This window comes from Triturus cristatus, chromosome 6 (genome assembly GCF_964204655.1).
Source record: "Triturus cristatus chromosome 6, aTriCri1.1, whole genome shotgun sequence".
Taxonomy (NCBI): domain Eukaryota; kingdom Metazoa; phylum Chordata; class Amphibia; order Caudata; family Salamandridae; genus Triturus; species Triturus cristatus.
The window spans coordinates 1,663,810,722-1,663,833,069 of record NC_140589.1 but is presented as its reverse complement, the minus strand read 5'-3'; the positions used below and the strand labels follow the sequence as shown (position 1 = coordinate 1,663,833,069).

Sequence of the window (22,348 nt, the reverse complement as noted above, 5' to 3'; positions counted from 1 at the left end):
TCTCTGCTTTGATCAATCCAGGTCTGACGGCATGCCCCCACAATTCCCCACCGTACAGTGCTGCCGCTCTAGCCCTCGTTTTGTAGATTTCAAGGCCAGGGCTAATGGGTTTGTAAGTGGAGGCATTTGACATTTTTAATATTCCCCCCGCAATTTGGGTCAATTTAAGTTGTGATTTAACAAGATGGGGGGCCCAGGAGAGATTTTCACTTAGTGTAACACCTAAGTATTGAAATGTATGAACTCTCTCTAGCGCAACCGAGTCTAAAGTGGGGGGTGGTCTAGTGTGTGAGGAAGGGTTAAAAATCATGTATTTAGTCTTGTCTACATTTATCTGTAGACCATGTTCACAGCAGAAATTGTTAAAACCTTCCAATATGCGTTGGATCCCCATGGGTGACTTAGATAGAAGCAAGGTGTCGTCAGCAAACATTATAGCCGCGACTTTCTTGCCTGCCAACCTGGGTGCATCATTATTAGGCACTGCGTCCAGGTAAGATATCAACCCATTTACATATAAGCAGAACAAGGTAGGGGCCAGGACACAGCCTTGCCTGACTCCCTTGCTCTCCGTGAACCTAGCAGACGAAACCCCTCCTCTAGCGCACCTGACCTGAGCAAAGTTCTGGGTGTGTAGCCTCACCAATATCCCCAATAGGGAATTGGGAACTCCCAGATCTCGTAGAACAACCCAGAGTTTGCCCCTGGGGACAGTGTCAAACGCAGAGCGTAAATCGACAAACACCATATAGAGGCTGCCACCCTCTATTACCACAGTTTTCCAGTACAGCATAATTAATCGGAAAATCTGATCCATGGTGGATGTTTTGCTTCTAAAGCCGGCGTGGTATGGCGAAAGGATTTCATTCTCTTTTTTTTTTTTTTTTTTTTTTTTTGAAAAACCTTTATTGATGTTTCAATCATTTACATGTATGGGCCTACAACCCCCCGGGGCCGGCCGCTAAATAATCAGGATAATAAAAAGCGAATGTCAACACAGGCGGCACCTCGGAGAGCGAAGTCTTAAGTTCAGTATAGTCCGGCCAATAAGCCGCGCAGGTAGGGCACCAGGAAAGAGAAGGTTTTTCATTTTATGATGAAACAAAAGAATAGGATCAGGTGCCAGACAATTTACCAACAGTGAGAAGGGCCAGGATAAGAGACAAACAATTAGCAGCAATACAGTTAGGCGATGGTGCCGGCGCGAGAAAGTACGGATAGGGAAAGACATCAAAGAGAGTTGCGCCTACTGGTCCCCGTACCTAAAGCCCAGCGGACCCCCCAAAAACTGTGGCACACATGAAGAGCAAACGATTCACAAGCAGGGTGGTGTATCGCACTGATCCCAGAAAAAAAGGGCAAAAAGAGACAGTGAAGAAAAAGGAGGCCATGGAAAAGAAGATAAAGACGAAAGAGTCCCCTCCCCCATCCCCCCACCCTGCACCTCTGCAAATGAGTATGGCCCCACCCCCCAGCAGTGTGCCTGTCGCCCTGGAACTAGACCCGAAATATAGAAGAGACAGGGAAAAAGAGAGTGAGAAAGAGCCCACCCAGACGGGTGGGCGGAGAGAACATAATAAGTTGGAGGAGGGCCATCAAAACATATCCCCGGCTTCTCCCTCCCGCACGGTGAGGTCTCCCCCCGACAAACAAGCAGCGGCACCAAGCCGATTATATCAACAAAAATAGGGGAGGGGGGGGGGATGGGAGGCATTACACACCAACTGTTCGAATGACCCCGGGAGCGCACAACCATGAGTCCGCCTATCTATGAAGTGATCCCCCTCGAAGGATCAGCCTCAGCCTTGACCACTTTTTGCGATTCTGCCCATACCTGCCCCTTGACCCAGCACCATGTCCAATGTCCCAAGGTATAGAAGTGACCAAAAACAGTTGGGAAACGCCGCACACAGGTGGGGTGGAAGTCTCTTGGCATCCGAACAGACCGCTTCATGGAGGGGCATCTTTTCCAGTATTACCCAAGGATCTGCACTGCCCACAAGGACCTGAGAGGCCGGAGCAGCCAAATGAAATACACGGTGCTGAAAGTGTCCCTGGGCCTCCAGAGACCGCGCACGGGACAAGGCCACCATCTTCCGTGCAGGTCCAATACCTCCGGAGCAGATCAAGTTCACCGTTGGCCGATCACACGGTAGCATATGGTCCGAAGTGTCCGGCTGTACACTACGCGCGGGGGGGGCCACAACATCTTTCTCTTGTGGGCAGTGTGGAAAGCCACTGCGTATCCGTGGATCAGTATGCCGCCACTGTCCCAACGCTGTTACCACATCATCTAGCTTCCCCCCCAGGACCCCGGCGCCATGAGCGAAGGAGTAATGAAGGGCACCCAGGGCCTCCAGGAGGTCGCCATATCCCAGAGCGGCTCCCTCCGGTCGCTCCGCCACACTCCCGAAAGTCACACACCCCCAGTCCCGCTGCGTCCCAGCGGACAGGATGGCCGGCTGCATAATGACAAGATGGCCGCTGGGAAGGCCCGACTCATATAGGGGCCAGGACCAAGGGAGCAACGCCTCGAGGGCCACGTCGCTGGAGACAGAGATCACGGGACAGGCATCGATCCAGCCGTTGCGCAGTCACAGGCAACTGTCGCCTCCGCCACGGACCATCTCCCGCAAAAAGCCGGGAGCAGTCCGCAAGGATCAAGGCGGGCCAGGGACGGCGCCCAGGCAGCTCACCAACAAAGGCAGGGGCAAACGCCACAGAATCCGGAAATCGTACACCCGGGCATGTCCTCAATCCGCAGCGCTCAGTAGAGGGGAGCGGCCACGGCAAAATGCAGGCCGATGGGGGCTCCACTCCGGTGGACCGGCTCCACCCAGGCACCACAGGCCGCTGTTGTTCAACTGCCACCCGGCCAAGGTGCCCACTCGAGGTCCCGGCTTCGGGACCGCACGGGCCGCAAAGTTCGATCGCTGATTTCTCCGGGTGTGTGGCAGTCAGAGACCTCGGAGTCACGCGGTCGGTTGCCACGTTCACTTACGAACGCATTCTCGTGGTGCAGAAGAAGGATCTCTTGCAGGATATCCGTGCGGGGTGCGGAGGCTCGCGGAGCCGGGAATCTACGCTGCCGTCTCAGTCGCCATCTTGGCTCCTCCAAAGGATTTCATTCTCATCGGTCCACTCCTGCAAACGATCTAATATAAGTCGTGCAAATATTTTTTGGGGGACGTCAATGAGGCTAATGGGCCTGTAGTTAGCGGGGAGCAGGGGCGAACCCTTTTTATATATTGGTATAATTTCCGCTCCCAGCCACGAGCCCGGAACCTCTGCACCATACAAAATGGAATTGTAAAGTGCGCATAAATACGGCGCCCATATCTTTGGCTGTTCTTTGAACATATCCGCTGGTAGCTTGTCGATACCTGGTGCTTTGCCCGTTGCTAGTTTTCCAAGGGCAATGGAAACATCCTCTACGGAAAATTCCAGAACCTCGGCGTCCCCAGGAGAAGGTGGATAAAAGGACATGAGATCTAGATCGGAAGTTGCTGCATATAAAGATTTGAAGTGGGATTCCCACACCCCCGCATCTAAATTAACTTCAATTGCGTTACGGGGTTCCGCACACCCTGAATTCACAATAGCCCAGAATCTTCTCAGTTCCTTATTGGCAAGTGCAGAGGCTAAGTTCTCCCATCTCTCCCAGTCCCAGTCTATTTTTGCCTGCTTTAGTACTTCTTTATAGGCAAGCCTGAGGGCACGAATCGTTAGCCTATCACTGCCAATTTTAATGGCGTTAATCAAATCAGATTTGGATCTCCTACATGTGGCATTGTACCATGAGGAAGTGGTAGTCCTGGGCTTCCTGTTAGAAGTGGTAGGGTTAAGAATACCTGCAAGAGTGTCAACCAAATCCTGGTGGAGAATAAGCAGGTTCGCCAAAGTGTCCGAGGACAACCCTTGGGCCCAGATATCACTTGCCATTTTGAGCAAGGGGAGGATGGATGTATATAAACTAGAGAGTGCGTCCCTCCTCTCACGCAGAATCGCCCACTTTACCCTCCTCCTGTTGTTAGTAATAACCAGGCCTGGGTCAGTAGTCGGTTCCATGTGGGCTTTTGCTGGTTTGGGCAGTTCCATTTTCAACAACAGTGCGTTGTGATCGCTGTCCGTTCTATTCAATACCTCCAGATCCACAATCCTTGACCACATCCTGGTCTGAACCATGATGTAGTCTAGATGGGATTCCTGATCTTTTTTATTGTAGGTATACTTGGAGGGAATATCTGAGGGCATCCGACCATTAACCGCCCTAACTGAATTATGGAGGGTTAGGGTCATAATCTGCATGGCCAATGGAGTCCAAGCCTTTGCAAAAGTGGACCTACATTGAGGGATTCCCCAAAACTCGTCTTCATCCAATATTGACCCCTCATTCAGCCCTTGCAAAGGCTCGTAATGGCAGTTAAAGTCTCCTGCAATCACATAGTGAATGTCTCGATTTAAAGATTCAAGAAAAGATGATAATTCTCCAATGGTGTTAGATTCCTTTGCCAAGGCAGTAGGTCGGGAATACACATTCACTAGAGCCAGTTTGTATAGATTGGGCCATATCAAAAGGACGCATAGGATGTCATCCGAGTTAGTCTGAATCAATTCCACCCTACAGCCCAGATGAACGCCGACCCACGTTGACAAACCACCGGAGGGACGGCCCTTGCCTCCCCATCGAGCTAAGATATTATAGGCCACAAACCCCACTCTATGAACCTCCTCCCTGGCCCAAGTCTCCTGGAATAGGATCACATCAGCAGTGTCAACAAAAGTACCCCATGCTGGACAGGCTAGCTTATTTTTCAAACCCGCCACATTCCATGATATTAAATTCATGTACTGTGGGTAGCACGGGGGATGTGGTGAGGGGTCCAGTAGGCGGAGAGAGCCACACTGCTGGTATCTTTCAGATGACCGGGGAGCAGCAGTGCCAACACTTTCTGGAATGACTGGTAATTGCTGGGGATCAGAGGTCAATGTAGAATTCTCAAGGGGGACACTACTAATGATCCGTACGGGGGTAGAGGGGCTCCCCTGGTTGCAAGGTGGCAAGATCCTTTCCCTTATTAACTCAATAAGCTCTGAGCCTGTAGTACTACCATCCAGTGAACCCAGTGCCACATGTTTATACCTGGCCAGTCAGTCAACCTGATCGAGGCAACTGAACTTATTTGAGCAAAGGGGATAGGACCATTTTAAGTCGTAGGGGGCTTGCCTTGGTTGCCCACCACCTCCCCTATGCGAGTGCGGGATATAGGTCCAGCCAGTTTCTTCTGGCCTCAATTGTTCATTGGGGTAAAAGTAGGAGAGAGGGCGCACCCCAATTTTTGTGTCTGAGCGAAAAGTGTCCCAATTACTGATATAATCTGCTGTCCGTGCGTCCCGAAAATTAACTATGACGCAATCGCCAGGTATATTCTTAGGGGTGCCCCCCACCCAATTTACCCTTCTGGCCATAATAATCTCGCATCTGGCATGCAGAGGCAAAGGCCTATGAGTGCTGAGCCAGTGTATTACCTTATTTTTCAGGTTGGGAAAATCTTCAGTACTGGGGTCATTAATTTCAGGAACCCCAGTAAGAACAACCAGGTAAGGGCTTGCTTCCGGGGGCAGATCTAGTCTCAGGGAGGGCCTAGAAGCATCTCCCTGAATGTGCTTCCGTTCCAACCTCCCATTTGCACTATCTTTGACCGAAGGGGCCTTTCCTGTGATAATACAATCTGTGTGATGATCGTTGGGTGGCCTGGCTTGATGTTGCACTTGTGGGGGAATATGTAAAGTAACCGGGGCTGGCTGAGGTATGACAGGTGGAATAATGGATGGCCGAGTGTCTCGACAGACAACAGAAGGGTCAAGCACTACCCCCCCATCCCTAGCAGTGGAACCACATTTACAAGAACATGGGGGAGGTGATTTGTTATTAGCACCATCTACTAAACCCCTTATTTGATGTTCAAGCTTAGCGAGAAGAGTCACCATACCCTCCAACCTTGATTCCAAAGGACCCAAGAGGGTACGCAGCAGTAAGTCGAGTTGTTGCGATGGTATTGCATCCCCAGGTGTCTGTGTCAAAGGGGTAGGAGAAGCATGTGCCTGTACAGGGGGATCCCCAGAGGACTTAGAAGAAATAAGGGCTAGGGGTGAAGAACAGCTTCCCAGGGTTTCTGTTTCTATGGCCACTGTATTAGCCTCTGGAACTATGATGGTATGTTGTTTTGTTTGTTTAGCTCCCCCTAACTTGGTACTGACTTTTCCAGAAGATTTGGGCTTGGTCTTCGAGTTCAGCCCATCATTAATGACCCTTTTTTTACGCAGGATCGGTCCTTGTCTGGGCACTGGGGGGGATAAAATTCTCGAGTTTGTAGTGAGATCGTTACCACTCGAGGAATCACTGTCGGAGGTATCATCCACAAATTGGGTGAGAGGTAGAATGGTATTGCTAGCACCAGTACCATTAGGGGTACGCGCAGTTGCAAGAGGGCCCAGAGAAGATCTCCTAGCTAGGGCCAAGTCCTGCGACACTCTGCGCTCCATGAGTACAATACCCTGATCAATCACCGAGTTAGCTCTTACTATAAAATGATCTAGAGTGCCTGTCAGATTAACCTTGGACACATGATTGCTACCCTCTTTGGCTGCCATTTCTCAGGTGCTATAAACACAGTAAATCAATCGTGGTAGTTAAGCGTCAATATATCCTGCAATGGACCAATGGAAAAATAATTGACCACGGTTGATGTTCAATACAGTATGATGGGTTAAAATGAACACATACGGCTTAGTCCGCAGATGAAAGAGGAGGGGCCCGGTCCGGTCTCTCTCGGTCTCAAACGGGCTACAACGGGTCCGCCCTTGGCCCGGGCTTCGCCCGCGCTGCGCCCCGCACGCGTCCCGCTCACGCGAGAGGTGGTAAAAGTTAAATAGGCAGGAGGAGGAGTCGGGAAGAGGAACCAGGTCCTCGCCAGGATCCTTTAGATAGGAGAGTTCTTGCCCATCCAAAGCGTGGTACTGTGTCCTGAGCCTACGAGCGGCTCCCGCGAAGCGGGGGCCGCGAGGCGTAATGTAGTGGCCGAGGGAAGAGTCGGGAAGAGGAACCAGGTGCAGGGAATCAGCAGTTGAGAGAAGCACCCTGGTTCTCGCAGTCCCGTGGGAGAAAGAGTTTCACTTTAAAAGCCCCGTGCCTTTAAAAATATTGCAGCGTGCTGTCCTCGCCGGGATCCTTTAGATAGGAGAGTTCTTGCCCATCCAAAGCGTGGTACTGTGTCCTGAGCCTACGAGCGGCTCCCGCGAAGCGGGGGCCGCGAGGCGTAATGTAGTGGCCGAGGGAGGAGTCGGGAAGAGGAACCAGGTGCAGGGAATCAGCAGTTGAGAGAAGCACCCTGGTCCTCGCAGTCCCGTGGGAGAAAAAGTTTCACTTTAAAAGCCCCGTGCCTTTAAAAATATTGCAGCGTGCTGTCCTCGCCGGGATCCTTTAGATAGGAGAGTTCTTGCCCATCCAAAGCGTGGTACTGTGTCCTGAGCCTACGAGCGGCTCCCGCGAAGCGGGGTCCGCGAGGCGTAATGTAGTGGCCGAGGGAGGAGTCGGGAAGAGGAACCAGGTGCAGGGAATCAGCAGTTGAGAGAAGCACCCTGGTCCTCGCAGTCCCGTGGGAGAAAGAGTTTCACTTTAAAAGCCCCGTGCCTTTAAAAATATTGCAGCGTGCTGTCCTCGCCGGGATCCTTTAGATAGGAGAGTTCTTGCCCATCCAAAGCGTGGTACTGTGTCCTGAGCCTACGAGCGGCAACATCATTAATAGGAGTCTGTGATACTGTAGTGTAATTTTGCAAATTGTCTGGTTGCAAAATGAACTGGGATAGAAGATCCAAGTTCGATTTCCCCTCTTGAACTAAAAACTCTGAAGGCAATGTACTGGGATCAGGTGGGGTCTGTACTACTCCATCGCCCAACTTGGGGAAACAGACCGAATCTTTCCTAGAATTCAAGGCATTCCCTTCTCTAGAGAACTACATGGATGAAATAGACCCAACCTAAATCCAATGTACAAAGCATTGTACATTAGATTTAGTTTGGGCACCTTACCTTTAGCAACGGCCACCAGCAAGTGGAAAGCCAACCATAGGTGCTCCAATTCCTGTCCTGAATGTGGAGAAGCAGAGGAAACGACAAAACATGTACTTTTTTTTGTTCAAAATACTAAAAGCAGAGACGGCGCTGGATAGTTCCTCTATGCCGTTTCCCCGGTGTCCGCCACTACAGGGTAGCAGTGAGAATTTGTAGAGCTAACATGTCCCCAGTTGTAGTTTTCTCAATTGCCAAATTTTTAGAGAGCATCTGGCTCATTCAGTGCAAATGTTTAATGTCTTTTAACTCCACATTGCAGCCTTGCCCAACAGCTGAGGATATTTAACTCTATTTCCAGAAATGTGCTGTGTGACTTTATACATCTGACTAGTGTTACTATCATTGTTATGCCTGTGATTTTACTCATTTTAATGCACGTTTCTAGACTTGATTTGAAGTAATTTATTTGTTTTGCATATTTTATGCTCATTGCTTTTATGGCATATGACCAAAATAAAGTAAAAGGAAATGGAAGTGATGTGCTGCCTTTGAATTCCTACACTATGGCCTCCTCTAAATCTGGGTTACTTTTTAAATGGCCGCAGAACGTAACCAGATATCTTGGAGTGCGCACCGGCAGAGAAATAAAGGCTGTTGTTTGCCAGAATGTGACACTGCTCATAGACGAAATGGCTTCTGACTCGAGTGTGCCCTGTTTTTAATTTGCGGTGTCCGTTTGGTAGACCGGACCCGCCATTTTGTAAAGTGTGCGGTCTAGTCTTTTTGGGGCCCACAGCTACAAAGGGACGCGCTGGCATGGGCGCGCAGCAGGAGAAAGGCATTATTTGATGTGCTGACAGATGTATGTTGCACGGGGAGCTGCTAATTAACTTTTTTGTTTTTGTACATGAAGGGGAAATCTTTTTAAAGTACAGACTTTCTTTTAAAATAAACGAGGAGCTGCTGTTCGATTTACGTTTTGCACATCAATTGAAATAATTGTTTTTAAGAGAGGGTTTTTATAAACTGTTTTTGTGTCCTCAGTGTGCCACTCACCTCCGACTCGAGTGTGCCCTGTATTTAAGTTGCAGTGTCCGTCTGGTAGAGCGGACCTGCCATTTTGTCAAATGTGCGGTCTAGACTTTTTTGGGCCCACAGCTACAAAGGGACGCGCTGGCGTGGGCGCGCAGCGTGAGAGAGGCATTATTTGATGTACTGACAGATGTATGTTGCACGGGGAGCTGCTAATTGACTTTTGCGTTTTTGCACATGAAGGGGAAATCTTTTTAATGTACAGACTTTCTTTTAAAATAAACGAGGAGCTACTATTCGATTTATGTTTTGCACATCAATTGAAATAATTGTTTTTAAGAGAGGGTTTTTATAAACTGTTTTTGTGTCCTCAGTGTGCCACTCACCTCCGACTCGAGTGTGCCCTATTTTTAAGTTGCGGTGTCCGTCTGGTAGAGCGGACCCGCCATTTTGTAAAGTGTGCGGTCTAGTCTTTTTTGGGCCCACAGCTACAAAGGGACATGCTGGTGAGGGCGTGCAGTGGGAGCGCCACTGGCGCGCCAAAGGCAAGCCCGTCTACACCCGTCCGCGAACTGACCGCGCCCAGCGCCAACCTGGCTGCCCGTTTCAGACCGCAGCAGGCTACCGCAGGAGGTTGCTGTATTCGCTATACAGGTATGGAATTACGCTAAATAGGTGTGCTGGGATAGGGGAAGGGGAGGTTCAAAATTGAGGAGAATGCGGGCCCTATCTCAGATTTTGTATTACAGGAGCACCTCCTTTGCGGGTTACTTAATGTAAGATCTCTGCCCAAGCATTGTGTGGAGATTCAGTTGATGTTGGAACTCCACGAATTGGATATTCTATTCATGACAGAAACCTGGATACATCTAGAAAGTGACTAGGATTGGCATGTCCGCCGGGGTATAAAGTCTGTCATAAACCTAGACTGAGTGGGAGGGGAGGAGGAGTAGGTGTGATCTTTAAAGAATCATTGAATCTGGTTACTATTGAGATCGATGTGATAGAGGGGTTCGAAATGCTTGGTTTTGCCATAAAGGATTCTAATGGTCATGTAATGACTGGGATTGTTTGTTATAGACCTCCAGGGGCTATTAGTGTGCAGCAACAGCAGTCACTGATTGTGACTATCAGCAATTTGGCGGTTACACACGCTAGGTTGGTGGTTCTGAGTTATTTCAATCTTTGGCTTAATGGATCTTTAGACTGTGGCTTTAAGAATCTACTTCAGTCATGTGAGGGTTTTAACCTACATCAGCAGGTCTCTGAGCCTACTCACAAGGGAGGACACACCCTGGATTTAATTTTCTCAGAGGACCACACACTAGGAATATTGGACATTCTGCAGGTGGTCTGGTCCGACCATAATCTGATTAAATTCCAGGCATATATTCCGATTGGCAGTCACGTAACCAGAGAAACAAAAAATTATGTTAGCAGAGATTGGAAGGCCCTTCTAAGAAAGGGCAGTACTCCTCCGGTGTTTGCTCTGGATGGTTGCTTTGTGTCAGGCAGACATGTGGAGGAGAACTATGCGACCCTCTGTAAACAGATCACTTCCACTCTGGACCGGATTGCTCCTCTGAAAACTCGTAGGAAAATAGGTAGACCCTCTGCCCCAAGGTTTAATGATAGACTTAAAGATCTAAAACTAGAAAGTAAACAGGCAGAGAGGAAGTGGAGAAGGAGGAAGTGGAGAAGGAGGTATGAAGTTAAGGCTAAGTCTGCTTGGAAAATAGCAATTGCTAGCTATAAAAAGGAGATTATTATCGCAAAAGCGGAATACTTCTCCGGTTCTATCCTAAATGCTCCTAATAATACTGGAAGTATTTTTAAAATAGTGAACAACCTGATGAGTCCTGATTGCGTTAAGAAGCAGATACCTCCCACCCAAGATCTTTGTGATGACCTTGCTAGGTTTTTCAATGATAAAATTAAAACTATCATTGATGGCCTTGGTAGGGACACTGTGGAAGAGGAAGGAGTTGGCCCAGAGCTATATGAGCAGCGGAGGAGGGTCTCTCCTGGCATTAGGATAGATCTAAAGGTTGGAGGACAAGAGACAGAGAGCCCGAATTCCCTGGTGGAATTTGAGATGCCCACTGTGGAGGAATTCGGTCAGGTGGCCCTAGGTATCTCCTCGGGTTCACCATTGGACCCTTTGCCTCTGGAAGGAGCTGGGAGGAGAATTGTTCCCTGTACTCCACCTTATTTACAATCAATCTCTTTGCTCTGGAGTAGTACCGAGCAGCTGGAAGCAGGCACTGGTAACTCCTCTTTTAAAGGCAACTTTGGATCCTGCCTGTCCAAAAAACTATAGGCCAATTTCCCTGCTACCGTATCCAGCTACAATCGTAGAGCGGATAGTTAGTAGATTATTATCCAAATATCTGGAAACTAACAGGATCCTAGAAGATGTGCAATCGGGCACAGAGACTGCCCTGGTGACAGTAATGGATGAGCTTCGTGTGCGGGCAGATAGAGGTCAAGCGGCGGTTCTTATCCTGCTTGACCTCTCTGCCGCGTTTGACACGGTCAACCATGCCATTCTTCTGACAAGACTGAGGGAGGTGGGAATATCAGGGATCGCCTTGAAGTGGTTTCAATCTTTCCTCTCTGATAGGAGTCAGGCAGTGGCGATTCTTCCCTATCAATCTAATTTTATTAATACCTCGCATGGCGTTCCGCATGGCTCCGCGATCAGCCCGATCTTATTTAATATATACTTGCAACCTCTGATCCCTGTTATAAGGCCACATAATATTAGGATTGTTAATTATGCGGACGACACTCAAATGATCCTCTCCTTGGAGGGAGAACAGTCCACGTCCCTTGAAGTGTTTCATAACTTACTGGCTAAGGGAAAACTCATTGCAATTCAATGCTGATAAAACCGAAGTTCTCTACTGTCTAGCAGGGAAGGCACCCCCCATGTTGCCCTCAAACTTTTGGCCATCGAATTCGGAGCGTCCACCGTTGCCTGTCGACAATGTTCGGAAACTTGGGTATCTTGTTTAATAATAAGCTGACGCACGAATCTCAGGTTAATAAAACTGTGGGGAGCTGTTTTGCTATTATTAGAGTCCTTCGCAAAATCTTCCCGCTATTGCCAATCCATGAGCGAGTATTGGTAGCCCAAAGCACCATTTTAAGCCGATTAGACTATTGTAATGCTTTGCTGCTGGATTCCCCGAGCTATCTAATAGATAGGCTCCAGAGTTTTCGACCTCCTTGGCTTTGGCAGAACTGCACTGGCTTCCGGTCTTGCAGAGAATCCAGCTTAAGTCACTTCGCATAGCTTTTAAGGCCTTGCATGGATTAGGACCGGAACTTTTGCAGAGGAAATTTGCTTGGTATGTTCCTGAGAGAAGCCTTCGCTCTTCGTCAGCTAGACTAGTGAAGGTGTCAAGATTCAAAAAAATGAAATCCGGAGGCAAAGCTTTCAGCATCTCTGCCGCCCGATTATGGAATAAGCTCCCAGTGGAAATGAGACATTTGGTCGATCTCTTGCCTTTTAGGAAGAGATTAAAAACTTGCCTCTTTCCTAGTGCATGACATGGTTATTCTAGCGTTTTCCTGAAACAGTAGTCTATCAGCGCATGTATATGCCAGCGCCAGGATGCCTGATTGGTGATAGTGCGCTCTATAAATGCTAAAAATAAATAAATAAATAAATACATTTTCCAATTCCTTATTAATTCTTGAATACCGCAAGGCACCACATGCGAATTGTCAGAAATCATTAGTTTAAAACCAACCAAAAAATGATCGGACTAGCACAGAGGGATTGCTGTAAAACATTCAATACTGGATAAATTTGAAAAAATAGGATCCAATAGGTGGCCAGCTTTGTGCGTAGGTCCAGAATTATGAAGCAGAATATTGATAGCTGCTAAGTCTGAAATCAGAATATTACTAATGGTACAGGCAGGATCCTCCAGGCGGAGATTGAGATCACCTAAAATTGAAAAATTAGCCGATCTGAGCAGGAAGGGAGTGACCAGATCAGGGAAGTTTGTGACCCAAGGACTGGCAGGCCCAGGGGGTCTATAGACCAATATCCCTGAAAAAGTGAGGTGTGGAGTTAGAGTCAATTTAAACTGCGCAGTTTCGCAGTCTGTGACCTGTAAGTCATCAAACTTGCTGCTATATGCATTTTTATAAATTATGGCAATCCCCCCACCTCTTTTATCCTCTCTATCCTTCCTGACTATAACATAGTTAGGGGGCAGAGCGGCGGCTATATCCGGACCAGAGCTGTTGTTTAACCATGTCTCCATAAGGAAAATAGCGTCCAGTTGTTTGTCGATTAGAAAATCAAAAACATCAGACTGATGTTTAGGGAGTGAGTGACAGTTAATTTAAAAAAAGAAAAATTCCTTAATAGGTGATTCGTTGTTTTCTGGTTGTGAGTTGATTGGTTGTTTAATGTAAGTAGAAAATGTTGAAACATGAGATGGCCCACATAATCCTAAATGCACTATTAAATTACATCCCAAACAGGAGTCGGTATCCTTCTCAAGATTGAAAAGTATACAATCTGAATGTGGGCCAGTGCGGTAATCCAACAATTGTTTAGAGGAATAAGTTAAAGTGTTCCTATTTAATGAACCAGGGGTCATGGCCCTGGGCCCTGGCCTGGCGCGGATGGGCTTGCCTTTGGTGCGCCCGCTGCACGCGTTCGCTGCACGTCCGGGCACCCGTGTTGTTTTTATAGTGCTCCAGGTAGCGAAAATGAGGAGGGGGGGTGGAGCTACGTCCCACACTGTGAGCGGCAAAATGCGGCCAAGAGAACCAAGTGCAGCAGGAGAGAAACGGAAAAGGCAATGCGTGCAAGTAAGCCTCGTTTGTTTAAAAATCACACACCAAATTGCGGGGGATACGAAAAAACAATTATTAAAAGCAAACAGGACAGTTATCATAAAATACCATGGAAGGCAGACAGCTGTCAATTCCACACGCTATCGTCTTCCGCATCATCTGTTTGTCTTTTGCTAAATGTAGTGCCAGCGCAGGGGAAAATGCAGGGCTGCACCATATTGTTGTGAATATGGTGCAGCCCTGCACATCAGAAGTGGCGAGCGCGGTGTTAAGCCAAGGAGGCTAATGCCCCACTCTGCCAAGTCATAGTAAATATGCCCCTAGGTTTAGATCCTTGCAGGACGTACCCTGCTTTCCTGAGTGGAATGCATCTTGTCTGCATCACAACCTCATACATGCCAGTGTTAGGCTGCATTTGGCTTTTTCCCTCCTCCAAGGAACTGTCTCTCAAGTTAGAGGTATTCTAGCTATCCTGACACAGGAGAAGCCTCGATTAGATATATTTACTACCCAATCGAATATTAAGCCCTTGGCCTACTTGTCCAGGGAGACGGGCAAGGGGAATTTATGTTGTGTTCTTCTCTTGGATGACTTCTAACTCATTCTTTTCCTTCTTGGGTCCTGCACAAATTTACAGCGGAAGGCTCTTCAGTACTTGTTGTTCTGTATCGCATCTCTTGAAATTGATGGATGAAAGATTCCTCGCACTGTTTCATTTGCCACATTGGCTGCTAATTCTGGAGTGTCTATTACTGACCAGTTTATGACTTACAGTGTAGTGGATGAATGATGAGGTCTTGGAAGGCTGGATGTTCCACACACAAGGGTAGTATAATTTCAGTACTTCTGCTTCAGGACTGCCACTCGCAAGTCTTCTAGTAAACTTTGCAATTTGTTTTTGTGATAGTTGGACTGCTGTTATTATATACATTTGCCCACTGTTGTTGTATACATCACGCGCTGGTGGAGTTCCCTGTGCGACCAGCGCGCGACACATGTTTTACTATACCATTTGCTATGTGTTCTTTTGAATCTTGTCCTGATCTCTAGCATGGAGCATCGCTCGGTACAGTGTTCAGGTAATGCTGTCAGTTATTATCCGGACGGCTGGCCGACTGGACGCTCCGTGTGTCGGGTGGAAGGATTACGAATAAACTCCTGTTCTAATCTACTCGCGTCCTGCTGATGATTTTACACCTATTTCATCTGGCGACGACTGGGAATCTTCCACCCGCATACCCACGGCCGTACCAAACTTCACCTACCTTCAAGTTGATTCGTAAAAGTCTGAATCTTCAAGTCAGTATGTAGGTCATCTTTAATAAGGTATGTGTATTCAAATTGGTCATCGGAGCTCCCGGTTTTTATCCGTGGTTGGCAACATGAAGTTTGCCCTCTGTAACGATTAAGACTTTATCGGAGCCAGAACATAATTAGATTTGCCTGCTGACGTCATCAAGTTACGGTACGCGGCGCCATCTTGGATTGGGCCCACGCACATGTAACATCATTGACTACGCAATGTTAATCCTCACTTTGGAATTAATCGCGTGTGGTGAACTTCACTACCCGACGACACGCACGTCAATTTCAAGCACATACGCGTTCTGCCAACCAAATTGCTCGACAACACGCACGTTAATTCCAAATTCATACGCATGTCGTCAACTTTAATTCACGATGATACACACGTCATTTCATTCAGATTTAAATATTCATTTGCATACAGCCTATTTATTTAAGCCAGTGAATATCTACAGCATATTGCACAATATTATTATCATTTTTCTAGCTATTTGCATCTTTATTAAGTGTGATTACAACTTTAATCCTGGAACAAGATTAAAGGACTTTGTTATCCTACAAGTTTAAACTAAATTTCAGCGCGTCCAAACAGTGTTTTAGCGACGCGCACGCTAGTGTTCAGTTTTTCTCATCCTTCAGCGCGTTTAATCAATATTTCAGCGACGCACACGCTTGTGATCACCTTCATTTATTCATCCTTCAGCGCGTTTAAGCAAGATTTCAGCGACGCGCACGCTCGTATCCAGTTTCAGTTCTACGACAGAGTTTACAGTCAGCAATTTATTTGAATTATACATTTAACTATGGCCTCAAATATCAATCCAATCACTCAACCATCTCCTTTCTTGAGCAAACCAGGCAGTCCACCTATTATCTGGAATGAATGGTTCAGACTTTTTGAGAACCATTTAGTGGCAATAGACACAGTAGACTATTCAGCTGCCTGCAAGTTTGCTTTATTGTTTGGTTGTCTGGGGCAAGCTGCTCAAAGAATTTTCGATAGTGTGGTCCCAATTCCTCCTCCAGCTTCTCATTCTGGTGATAGTCAATGGAATGTGTACCTAGAAGCTGTAGCACGTCTTAAGAAGCAATTTTCAGACGAACCAAACATCATGTCATCACAATTTCTACAAAAGGAAACAAAAAGAAGATGAAAAAGTAGAAGAATATATCTCAACTCTTAGAGTACTAGCGACTACATGCGGTTTTGGGCCACTAACGGATAATTATATTAGAGACCAGTTCGTATTTAACTGTGCATCCAGAAGGATCAAACAGAGAATTCTAAGCTGCAAAAATCCACCCTTATTGAGGTGATTGACTTAGCCTTGAGTATCGAGTGCTCTACAATTTCAAGTAAAGTCATGCAAGAAGATAATAAACCTGGAGTTAATTCTGTCACTTCAACCGACGATGATCACAAGAACTCTCTTGCAGCGGTAAACGTTAATAGTAGACCGCCTAGGTTTCCTCAAAAGAAACAACCCCTTTTCTGCTACACGTGGGGTTCAAAGAACCATATTGGAAATCACCCTGGTTGTCTGGCACTAAAAAAATTGGTCATTTTCAAGGACTGTGCAGAAACGCTAGGAAAGCAGTCAATGTTCGTTATATCGATACTGAAGTGGAATCATGTTCCGACTCTCTTAATAATACCGTTGTCACCCTAGACTGCGAAGGGGACGCTATCTCGATAAAAGGTCCCCTGTGCCAAGCATCCATTGACAACATCGCTCTACAAGTCATGGCGGACTCAGGCTCACCGATTACTATTCTTCGAGGTACTACATTTTATGACCTGTGGAAGAATAAACAATTACTTCATTCAGACGTATACCCAAAAACCTTCGGCGAGAAAGTCATTAACATGATTGGGTATTTCCTTGGTGTTGTACAATGTCTTGGGAGAGGAACTGCAACACAAATGTATGTAGCGGAAAAAGGGAAAAATATTATTGGATGGAAGGACTTAGCTCGCATGGGTCTATACTTGGTCCCAGGTGATGAGAACCCAATAAAAGTGGGAGATCTATCTGTATGCAATGTTAATTGTTCTGATTCTGTTACCAATGTGGAAATAGTTGACAAAATAATTGCTGAATTTAAACCTGTATTTAGCGACAAAGTAGGTAGAGTTAAAGGTGTGGAACATCGTATCAAATTAGTTCCTGGTGCACAACCTGTTTCACATAAAGTACGTTCGGTCCCTATGAGTGTAAGGGAAGAACTTAAGCTCACTTAAAAAAATTTAAGTGACCAAGGTATAATCAAAGCCACAGATTCTTCACAGTGGGTGGCCCCATCGTAGTGGCACAAAATAAGTCTGGCGAGGTCAGACTTTATGCAGACTTGCGCTCACTTAATAAAAATATTTTGGTGGATTGTAACCCACTGCCAAGGATCTACGAACAACTTGCAAATATAGGAGGGGCTAAGTGGTTCTCTTTGATTGATCTGAGATCAGCATATCACCAGGTGTCCCTATCCAAAGAGTCTCAAGAGTTGACTACATTTGTCACCCCTTTTGGAGCGTACAAGTTTCTCCACCTTCCTTTTGGATTGGCATCAGCGGGTAGCGTGTTTCAAAAATTGATGGACACACTGTTTCACTACATTAAGGGTGTTCAGGCATATTTGGATGATATTCTAATTTATGCTAAGTCATTTAAGGAGCACAATGACATTCTCAAAAGTGTTCTAACGATATTAAAATCTAAGGAAATGACTGTGAGACCTGATAAATGTAAATTCGCTGTACAAGAATTAGAATATCTAGGTCATAATGTTTCTAGTCAAGGGATTAAGCCTACTTTTTCAGTGATCAGAGCTATTGAAGATGCAAAAGCACCTAAGGATAAAGACACCTTACGCTCTTTCCTCAGCTTAGAGGAATATTACGCAAGATTTGTACCATGCTATGCTCAAGCCGTTGAACCTTTAAGGGTATTGCTTAGGAAAGGTCAGAATTTTGTATGGTCTGAGGATTTAGAAACTGCATTCAAGAATGTAAAAAAATTTATTGTTTCAGCACAAGCACTTCATGCTTTTACAGACGAGTGTATGTCCATGATAACCGTAGACGCAAGTGTGTTGGGTCTTGGTGCGGTTCTAGGCCAAAGAGTGGATGTACGCATACTCACTGTGGTATTCGCGTCTAGAGCTCACAACAGCAATACAGCACGATCGAGTGTGAAGCGTTAGCGTGCGCGTGGGCTGTTCAGAAGTTTAAGATGTACATCTGGGGACGCAAATTTGAATTGATAATAGACCATAAGCCTTTGGTGTACATTTTTAACAAAGTTAACACTTCTAGTATGTCTGCAAGATTAATGAGACTTGTATCAAAACTACAAGAATACAACTTTGTGGTTAGACATATACAAGGTGGGAGAAATTTCAGAGTTACTTATGGTCAGGGATGATGAGGAGGACTTCACATTGGAGGATATTGAATGTGTCGCAGTAATAGATTCAGTTCATGAATACGATTCTGTGTTATCCGAGGGTGATTGGAAAACAGCTTGTGAGAATGATGGAATTTTGAAAAAGGTGATCGACTACTCAACTCATGTTTGGCCTGAATCTAGGTGTCTGAATGGTGATTTGCGCGTTTTTGCGCAAGTTTCAAACGAACTATCCGTCGAGAACGGTATCATTCGTCGGGGGGATAAGTTTGTTCCACCTGCTGGGGTGCGACCTTTGATCATCAACAAGGCTATAATGAAAATTAAGCTCCATTTTTGGTGGCCTTCTTTGGACTCAAAAGTCAAGAGTGTCATCGATGGTTGTCCTGAATGCCTCCTGTCTGATAAGCATTGGCAGACACTTAAGACACCTTTGCATCCTACCGAATTTCCTAAAGCCCCATGGGAAAAAATCAGCTTGGATTTTTCTGGCCCTTATTCTACCTTAGACCAAGATAAAAAATATGTTATACTGGCAGTCGATTATTTTTCTAAATGGATATACCACTGTTTTGTTCAGTCTCCTGATACTGAATCTACGATCTCATTTTTAAACAAAATGTTTTCGTTAGAAGGTTCTCCCAAAACTATTGTAACAGATAATGGCACACATTTTGTTTCCGATAGAATGTGCAAGTTTCTCAACAAATTAGACATGAAACACCTCAAAGTGGTCCTATATTCCCCTACTTCAAACGGTTTAGTTGAACGGGGTAATAAAGTAGTGAAAGAAAGTATTCAGACTGCGCTAGCTTCAGGGTTGGATGTAAGTGAATTCATTGTTCAAAAGGTTTGGAGTTATAACACATCCCCTCACTGAACGACTGGAATACCACCTTTTACTTTGTTGAGGGGTAGGGAGGCCCACACTACTTTGTTTCCAACTTGGTTAAAGGATATGTCTACTAATTCAAGGGTCAATTTTGATGATGTTTGTCATAGAGTTCACACCAAGCAGTTACATATGAAAGAGAGTTTCGACAGGAAATGTCGTTTGAATGACGAGGATGTTATGGTTGGAGACTGGGTCCTTATTAAGAAACCTGCCATGGTTAAAAAAGGAGAGTTGGAGTTCTTGTCCCCGGAACAGATATTCAAAGCCAGTAAAGGGACTGCTTTTGTTCAAAATAGGGGGTGGTGGAACAAAAGACAACTCGTTAAAGTCTCTCCCGATCAAGTTAGGATATTACAAAGGAGACAAAGAAATTGTGAAGACAATCTTGATTGGGGTCACTGGTTAGTCTCTAGAGGTTCGTCCAGTTCTAGCAATCTGGTCCATTCTTCTCAGGTAGCGAGTACTAGTCAGTTAGCTGCTAACTCTTCCTCTCTACCCGTAAATGCTAAGGGGAACATTAGTTCCTCCAGAGGCCGCATTTTAAATGTTCCAAAAAGATTTGAGGATTTCATCAGATATTAATCCTGTTCATCGTTACTCTCGTATTATTTTATTAACCTTGTTCATTGTAACTTTTGTATTATTTTTGGTTACTCGTTTATATTGTTTTCTTTTAAGGGGGAAGGTGTTGTGATAGTTGGACTGCTGTTATTATATACATTTGCCCACTGTTGTTGTATACATCACGTGCTGGTGGTGTTCCCTGTGCGACCAGCGCACGACACATGTTTTACTATGCCATTTGCTATGTGTTCTTTTGAATCTTGTTCCGAACTCTAGCATGGAGTGTCGCTCGGTACAGTGTTCGGGTAATGCTGTCAGTTATTATCCGGACGGCTGGCCGACTGGACGCTCCGTGTGTTGTGTGGAAGGATTACGAATAAACTCCTGTTCTAATCTACTCGCGTCCTGCTGATGATTTTCCACCTATTTCAGTTTTTCATGGGTCTTGCCTATGTCTGTCTCTCTTCCCACTTCCTACGGTTCTCTACATTTTAAGGAATGGTTTCCTGTAGAACCTTGCTCCCTCCTCATTGTGGTGGCAGTTGTATGGCACCAGAGTGTTCAGGCAACTGTGGTGGGTATTATCACAGTTTAGGACCTGGTCTCTCACTCTGGAAGGATTTGGGCCTTCCCGAGCCAACTGTCAAGCCAGTGATACCTTTGTTGGACCTTTCCTTTGTCTGAAGCCCTTTGAGCCCTTTGAGCCTGTGCCTGATGCTATTCTCATTGTTATGCTCAAAATTGTATCATGCGTGGCACCCTTATTAAGAAGGAATATGTTGAGGAAGAGAACGACTCAGAGTAACGAAGGTTAGTTTCGAGCTCTCTAGAAATTCCTTCACACAGGTGTCTTTACTTCTTTGCATTTTGATTCGTAATTTCATCTGACAAGCAGACTAGAGAATCACATATGTACACGTGAAAAAATGGTTAATACACGAAGCTCAAAAATCCAGCTTCCCGCCACGATTTTACAACTCAAGCGTGGTGCGAAATATGCTGGACTTCCTAAAGCTTCCACCCAGGCCTCTGCGAGGGGCTGCTTTATGCACTTTCCAAAGTTCACACCGTAATGGCAAATGGTTTCTGTCTCACCTCGTTATGCGTTGTTTGGATTGGACCGCCTTTGTGCGTCTCCTCATCTGAGGAAGTCGTAACGTCCGTATGACGAGATGGTCCGCGCTAATTGTTCCTACGTACAGACACGGCACGCGCTTCGTGAATGGAGCTCTGTGGCGAGCTGAGCTGCATGGCGACTGGATGACGAATTCTAGCTTATCCCTTCAGTGTGTTTAATGCGTTTACAAGGGGCGCCATTAGAAGTAAATAATGATGTGATACACGAATTGCAGAGCACTTCATTACCCCAATGGAAGTCTAGCACTGTGTCTGGCTACGGTAAAGAATTCCAAGGACATGTCTATATGCTCTAAGTGAAGTGTTACAATAATTAGTATTTTAGCAGAGGGTTATTTTATGGTGCAACACCTCTCATGCTATCCTTTGGCTATTTTGAACCCAGGTACAACGCTGAGATCTCCCAGCTAAGGACCATGTCGAAGGGCAACATTTGTATGCGCTCACAATGTGCATCACCATCTCCTAGCTAACTTTAGAAATAATACATTAAATGCTCAATCATTTTACGAAATGAAGTGTTGGTGTTTGGAAGTTGGACATTTCACCAATCGATTGTATTATTTAAAACATTGTCAATATTTTGACTGCCGTGAAAAAATCGGAAACAAAATCCATCCAGGGTAAATATTGTTATTGAACAATATCGGGTGCTTCAAAGTGATGCCGGCACCCTTGCACCATGGTGCAAGGGTGTCTGTGCTGTAAGGAGGATTTTTTTTTTTTTTGAAGGAAGGGCTGAGATATTTTACTTTTTCTATGTGAGCTGCAGTATGAAGCACACATAGAAAGAGGAAGAATCGAGAGAAATAAAGCTATTTCTCCTCGTCATGACTCACCTGGGAAGGCGTAGCTCTTCGGCGCTTTCCCAGGTCTACCACTTTTGATAAATCTGGAGCGCCATCAAAATTCATGGATGTTGCATTGGAACACCCATGCAACACTCATGGAATGCCTCCCTGGCGCAGAGTAACACAATGCAGTGATTTGTGTTGCGTAACTCTGGATTTATGAAGCCACTCAGGGCCACGCAAGGTGGCCTTGCATGGCTTCATAAATCGTATTTTGGGCTTATGCTGTGCATGTTGTGTGGTGCAAGCGCAATGCAACCCCACT

The 22,348-nt window shown here is 46.0% G+C and overlaps 1 long non-coding RNA gene across 1 annotated transcript in view; it reads right to left on the bottom strand.

Moving 5' to 3' along the window:
- LOC146821777 (uncharacterized) overlaps positions 1-21,248 on the bottom strand; it is a 28,364-nt gene extending 7,116 nt beyond the window's left edge. Inside the window, exon 1 of the long non-coding RNA XR_014962774.1 lies at positions 21,191-21,248. This is a non-coding gene — a long non-coding RNA (uncharacterized LOC146821777). The remainder of the gene's footprint in view (positions 1-21,190) is intronic.
- Between the last annotated feature and the right edge of the window lie 1,100 nt (positions 21,249-22,348).